Source organism: Cebus imitator, unplaced genomic scaffold (genome assembly GCF_001604975.1).
Source record: "Cebus imitator isolate Cc_AM_T3 unplaced genomic scaffold, Cebus_imitator-1.0 Scaffold25, whole genome shotgun sequence".
Classification (NCBI taxonomy): Eukaryota; Metazoa; Chordata; class Mammalia; order Primates; family Cebidae; genus Cebus; species Cebus imitator.
The window spans coordinates 1,822,454-1,829,327 of NW_016107340.1; positions in this window are offsets into that span (position 1 = coordinate 1,822,454).

Below are 6,874 nucleotides of genomic sequence, written 5' to 3' on the forward strand. Positions count from 1 at the left end.
CTCTCTCTCTCTCAATTTCTCTCTCTCATGAAAGATTCTGCCTTTGCTCCCAAGCTGTTCATACGGTGATCATTTAGTCATTTCTCCCACACAAAGTTGCCTTTTATCCTATAGTTGAAGTGACCGGCTTCACTGTAAAATCAAGTTTGTTGATATTTAAGCAGCTTAGTAATTCTTTGGCTATCATATCCCTGAGGCTACTGCTCAATCATTCCAAAGCCAGGAAAGCTTGCATATTGTGTTGTAGTAATTTTTTCAGAATTTAGGATATGAATGCAGTTTTCTGGGTATGTTATTGTAATATGATTTGGGTTATATGAGTTGAACCCAAATTTAGTTTCCTTATATAAATTTGTCTGTTACTTCCCCCAACACAAAATGAAGGGCTGCTCTGGTAAGAGCTAGAACCACAGTAAGGATATGTGGCATGCATAGGCCTGTCTTAATGTGCTCTCCCAAACCCATGGGGTTCCCCATGGCTCACTGCAGCTTCTGACATAATTATGGGGAAACTTCAGTGTCAACATTGACCTATCTGGAACTCTAGGAATACTTTCAGTCACTCATTTCAAGGACATTTTCTTCACCTTATTTTAGCAACCCACTTTTATATCAATACTCTGGACCTTCAATTAATTGTAATTGTTTTATCTCTGAAATCTTGAATTTTGACATTCCATCTTTTGATCATAACTTTTGACCCACTACACTTGCTCTGTCATGTCATTGTGGCTTTGATTGTTGTCTGCACCCCCATTTTCTCAATTCTCTCCTGTCTTTATCCCCCAAAACTCTCTAGTTAATTGTTTTAACTTCCTTCTCAGTAACTCCTCAAGCACGTTCTCACAGCTACTGCCAACTCTCAAACCAGGGCCCACAGAACAACCCTTTCTCCCTGGATTGCCACGTGCTAAAGAAAGCACACAAGTAAGTTAATTAGTGTCATCACACATTTGTGATTTACAGTTATGGCTGAGCCCTGGACAGTGAATAAACAGGGGCACGGACTTCAGTCACTCACATGAGTTGCTCCACATCATGTGCCACAGGGGAGTAGCAGTAAGACTTCATTTATTTAATGATGACTAATATTTCTCCAGAGGAGAATTCTAGGAAAGCAACTAATGGAACAATACAATTAGTTACACAAGCCATGATGTTTTTGGACAATTCAGTAAAGCTCACTGTTTTCACTGCCAAAATTCCCCCTGCTACCATGCAGGAACGTGACAGCTGGCTCTCTGGATTCTGATCAGAGAACTGCAGCCTTCTCTAGTTCCTTATGTTATGGTTGCTTCCTTTGAGCAACAGGATCCTGTTTACAAAGCTACTTAGAAATCAAATAATCATTTTACTACAGGTATGAAGCTTTTCAGGGCCCAAATTGCCTACCAGTGGTAAAGGGCTTCGTAAGGTTACAGATTTCTGCCACCTTGATGTTTCTGGTCATTTACCACGCCCCATCTCTCCCCAGCATGTATTCTCCATTAATTCTGCTTTCCACATGCAGTGCCCAAACGATAGTTAGAATCCTATCTTTAGGAGCCCCTTCACTGAGGAATCTTGGAGGAATTGTGGTTCCTGCCCTGGGTGACCAACCATTCCTTTTCCCAGGGTTGAGGAGTTTTCCAGGATGCAGGACTCTCAGTGCTAAAACCTGGGTAATTCTGGGAAAATCAGGATAAGTAAGTCACCTTGTTTATGTCTCCTTCTCCGTTCGTCTAAACTTGCTTATATCAGAAAAATATCACTTAGCAGTCTACCTAATGCTGCTTAAAAGCAGCTTTTTTTTTTTCCTTAAATTTTTTTCCCATTTATTTATTTTGTTGCATTTTAGGTTTTGGGGTACATGTGAAGAACATGCAAAATTGTTGCATAGGAACACACGTGGCAGTGTGATTTGCTGCCTTCCTCCCCATCACCTACATCTGGCATTTCTCCCCTTGCTATCTCTCCCCAGTTTCCCACCACCCACCGTCCCTCCCCTATTTCCCCCCAACTGACCCCATGTGTAGTGCTCCCCTCCCTGTGTCCATGTGTTCTCATTGTTCAACACCCGCCTATGAGTGAGAACATGCGGTGTTTGATCTTCTGCTCTTCTGTCAGTTTGCTGAGAATGATGGTTCCCAGGTTCATCCATGTCCCTACAAAGGACCCAAACTCATCGTTTTTGATGGATGCATAATATTCCACGGTGTATATGTGCCACATTTTCCCTGTCCAGTCTATCATCGATGGGCATTTGGGTTGGTTCCAGGTCTTTGCTATTGTAAACAATGCTGCAATGAACATTCGTGTGCACGTGTCCTTATAGTAGAATGATTTATAATCCTTTGGATATATACCCAGTAATGGGATTGCTGGGTCAAATGGCATTTCTATTTCTAGGTCCTTGAGGAATCGCCACACTGTCTTCCACAATGGTTGAACTAATTTACACCCCCACCACCAGTGTAAAAGTGTTCCTATTTCTCCACATCCTCTCCAGCATCTGTTGTCTCCAGATTTTTTAATGACTGCCATTCTAACTGGCGTGAGATGGTATCTCAATGTTGTTTTGATTTGCGTTTCTCTGATGACCAGTGATGGTGAGCATTTTTTCATATGTTTGTTGGCATCATGTATGTCTTCTTTTGTAAAGTATCTGTTCATATCCTTTGCCCACTTTTGAATGGGCTTGTTTGTTTTTTCTTGTAAATCTGTTTTAGTTCTTTGTAAATTCTGGATATCAGCCCTTTGTCAGATGGGTAAACTGCAAAAACTTTTTCCCATTCTGTTGGTTGCCAATTCACTCTAATGACTGCCTCTTTTGCCATGCAGAAACTGTGGAGTTTGATTAGGTCCCATTTGTCTATTTTGGCTTTTGTTGTCAATGCTTTTGGTGTTTTGGTCAAGAAGCCCTTGCATACACCTATGTCCTGAATGGTTTTGCCTATATTTTCTTCTAGGGTTTTTATGGTGTTAGGTCTTATATTTAAGTCTTTAATCCATCTGGAGTTAATTTTAGTGTAAGGTGTCAGGAAGAGGTCCAGTTTCTGCTTTCTGCACATGGCTAGCCAGTTTTGCCAACACCATTTATTAAGCACGGAATCCTTTCCCCATTGCTTGTTTTTGTCAGGTTTGTCAAAGATCAGATGGTTGTAGATATGTTGTGTTGCCTCCGAGACCTCTGTTCTGTTCCGTTGGTCTATATCTCTGTTTTGGTACCAGTACCATGCCGTTTTGATTACTGTAGCCTTGTAGTATAGTTTGAAATCTGGTAGTGTGATGTGATGCCTCCCGCTTTGTTCTTTTTGCTTAGAATTGACTTGGCTATGCGGGCTCTCTTTTGGTTCCATATGAAGTTTAAGGTGGTTTTTTCCAGTTCTGCAAAGAAGGTCATTGGTAGCTTGATGGGGATAGCATTGAATCTGTAAATTACTTTGGGCAGTATGGCCATTTTCATGATATTGATTCTTCCTAACCATGAACATGGAATGTTTCTCCATCTGTTTGTGTCCTCCCTTATGTTTTTTTTATTTTTTTGAGGCAGGGTCTTGCTCTCAGCCAGGCTGGAGTGCAGTGACACGATCTTGGCTCACTTCAGCCTTCACTTCCTGGATTCAAGAGATTCTTGTGCCTCAGCCTCCAGAGTAGTTGGGATCACAGGCGCATATCATCATGCCCAGCTAATTTTTATATTTTTGGTAGAGAAGGGATTTTGCCATATTGGCCAGGCTGGTCTCCAACTCCTGACCTCAAGTGATGTGCCCAAAGTGCCAGAGTTGCAGGCGTGCCCAGCCAGATCTATGAATATTTAATGTCTTTTCTTTATTTAGGTTTTAAAAAATTCCTTTCAACAATCTTTTGTAGTTTTCAGAGAATATATTTCATATTCCTTTTGTTACTAGGGTGTAGACATACAATTGCTTTTTATATATTTGTCTTGCACATTCATAATGAAGTTCAATGTGGCCCTCTGTCTTCTGTATTTGCTGCAAATTGGTAGCAGGCTTAAATGTCTTACAGCCTCAGGTTGTCAATTTGTTCAGACTGGAAGATATTGTGTTCTTTCATTAGAACACCATACTGTTCAGTTTTGTTCCTTTCTGTTAGTAGTTATTGTGGTTTCATGCCTAGACTCATTAACTTCAGTTGGGATTAAAAATGGTAGTATTCTAACTGTATTATGTCTTTTTCATTTTTTAGGTGTAATGAAGTTATAAAGAGCCTTTTCCTCTCATCTACTAGGTTGCCCAGTGGTACAGTTCATATGAAAAAGTCAAGATAGACTCTTAATTCTTTACCTTTATAAATAATTTTCAGTATAATGAGTTCCTAGTTTAAAGGTGACTACTTTGTTGGCTTACTTTTAAATATCATTATGAACCCATTGATTTAAACATTTTTCATAGGTTTTGATCCACTGCAATTCTTCATCATATTAAAGCTTAAGCTGTTTCATCTTTGATCAGTGTGAGCCTCTTTATGTTGGCTCCTGAGTCTTTTTGACCTAACCCTTGTAGTATTTAATACTTTCCTTACTGTCTAGTAAGACAAGGTGCTCTAGACTTAAGTAATACATTACATGCACTGGAAACAGCCATTTTCCAAGAACTTCTGGTTTCTTTAGCTTTGAAATGATTATATTTGCTTTAGCTTAAAAATAGCTATGCAACTTTGAAAACATTACTTTATGAATGTACAATAATGTAACACATAAAGAAACTGGATAATTTGGGTGGCCACAGAGATTATTACTTTCTACCTAGCTTTGAAATGATATTTCAGGATCACAGTCAAGATATCAGGAATGTCCAATTGTTCATGAGTTAGTTATTGTAAGTCACTTTTAGAATTTTTAAGTTGACAAAACTAGAAAATGTTATGTATGGGCACATACAAGGTTATGTTTAAGAATTAAATATATTATACTTTTATAAGTTCTTTTTTTTTTTGAGAGCAGGACAGTTAACATGATTTATTGCCCATGATGAACCTCTGTTGAGATCATCTGAGCATCCCCTGGTCCCCTGTTTTTATTCATGCTCCCAAAGTCTCATATCACAATTTTTCCAACTAGCCTAATCTGAGAGTATAAAATCATGAAGACAGATGTTTGCAAGTTTTGTTATTTGTATAAGAGCAAAACAATTTTTATTTTAATTAGAATTTAATTAAAACTGCTACAAATTAAGACTACGAGTGTTTGGAGTCCAGATACTTTGAGATAAACTCAGTTTATTACAGAATATTTACTTGTTTTGCTCAAAGGAATCCAGCTTCGTTTCTATCCTATAGGGTGCCTCTGATTTAGGGGTGTCTTAAAAATAGCTATGCAACTTTGAAAACGTTACTTTATGAATGTACAATAATTTAACACACAAAGAAATTGGTTAATTTGGGTGGCCACAGAGATTATTACTTTCTACCTAGTACATGGTTTTTGCTTTTGTAAATAGAGTTCCTCTTTTGGTGAAAGATAGTTTGGCTTAGGCCTGTCTCAAAATCATGAGATATTTAACCTGGGTTTATTTTTCTGTTCAGGAGTTGCGTGTTTATTCAAAAGATGGTTTATGAAATAAAGCCATTTGTTTCCAATTGTGCAAGTCTTAAGCCTGTAATTAGTAACAGGAGTTTTCAAAAAAGAAAAGAAACCATTCTCTTTTGCATTAAAACTTTTTAGGTAGCCTTTTAAATATTTTGGTGCCATTTAAATATTCTGTACTAAAACAAGTGACGTTAAAAGGGCTTTTCTGCGGAATAATGATCCTTTCAACAAATCTATGATTAAGATCCCAATCCCTCATTTTTTTCTCCTAAGGAATAGAATGTTACGTATATACTAAAAACTGCCATGAAATGATGATGTATGTACCTTAATTCCTGACACAGCCTAGGTTATTCTGGATGATTTGCTGGAACTTCCAGGCACATTTTTTTATATTAAAATATATTCTTGTGTTGTTGCAGATGGGCGGTAATGTAAGTGTATAGGGCATGCCCAACTGCATCAGACAATCAATTATATATTATTCTGCTCTTTTTCTTTTCAACCTCAGCAGTTAAAAAAATTATGGTTAGGAAACAAGGTATACAGTCTGCAAATAGCAAATTTGAAACTTCCATTCTTAAAGTTCTTTTAACTCTTCTCAAACCTATTTGCTAATTTCCGTTTTTTCTACCTCTTAGGATTTCAGAGGACACAATGCTTATGTGATTTGATGTATAAGAATTGTATCCAGGCTGGAACACCTGACCTCAGATGATCCACCCATGTTGGCCTCTCAAATTGCTGGATTACAGGCATGAGTCACCGTGCCCAGCCACATCTTATTATTTCTAAATATGTCTTGAAAAGTTGTAGGCTGAGCACGGTGGCTCATGTCTATAATCTCAGCACTTTGGGAGGTGGAGGTGGGCAGATCACTTGGGGTCAGGAGTTCCAGACCAGCCTGGCTAACAGGGTGAAACCCTGTCTCTACAACCATGTGTCTACTAAAAATACAAAAATTACCCAGGTGTGGTGGTGCATGTCTGTAGTCCCAGCTACTCAGGAGGCTGAGGCAGGAGAATCGCTTGAACCCAGGTGGCAGAGGTTGCAGTGAGCTGAGATCGCACCACTGCAGCCTAGGTGACAGAGTGAGACTCCATCTCAAAAATAAATAAATAAATAAAAAGGTGTTGTAGTTATTATTTTTGTTCATCATTCAGTCTTTCTACTTGGGATAAGAGTAATTCACACATGACACAGTGTTATTAATGTAATATTTTGTGTTTTTCTGTGTACTTACTATTATCAGGGAGTTTGTACCTTCAGATAATTATTTATTTATTGTTCATTATTGGCCTTTTCTTTCTGATTGAAGTATTCTCATTAGCATTTCTTGTAGGA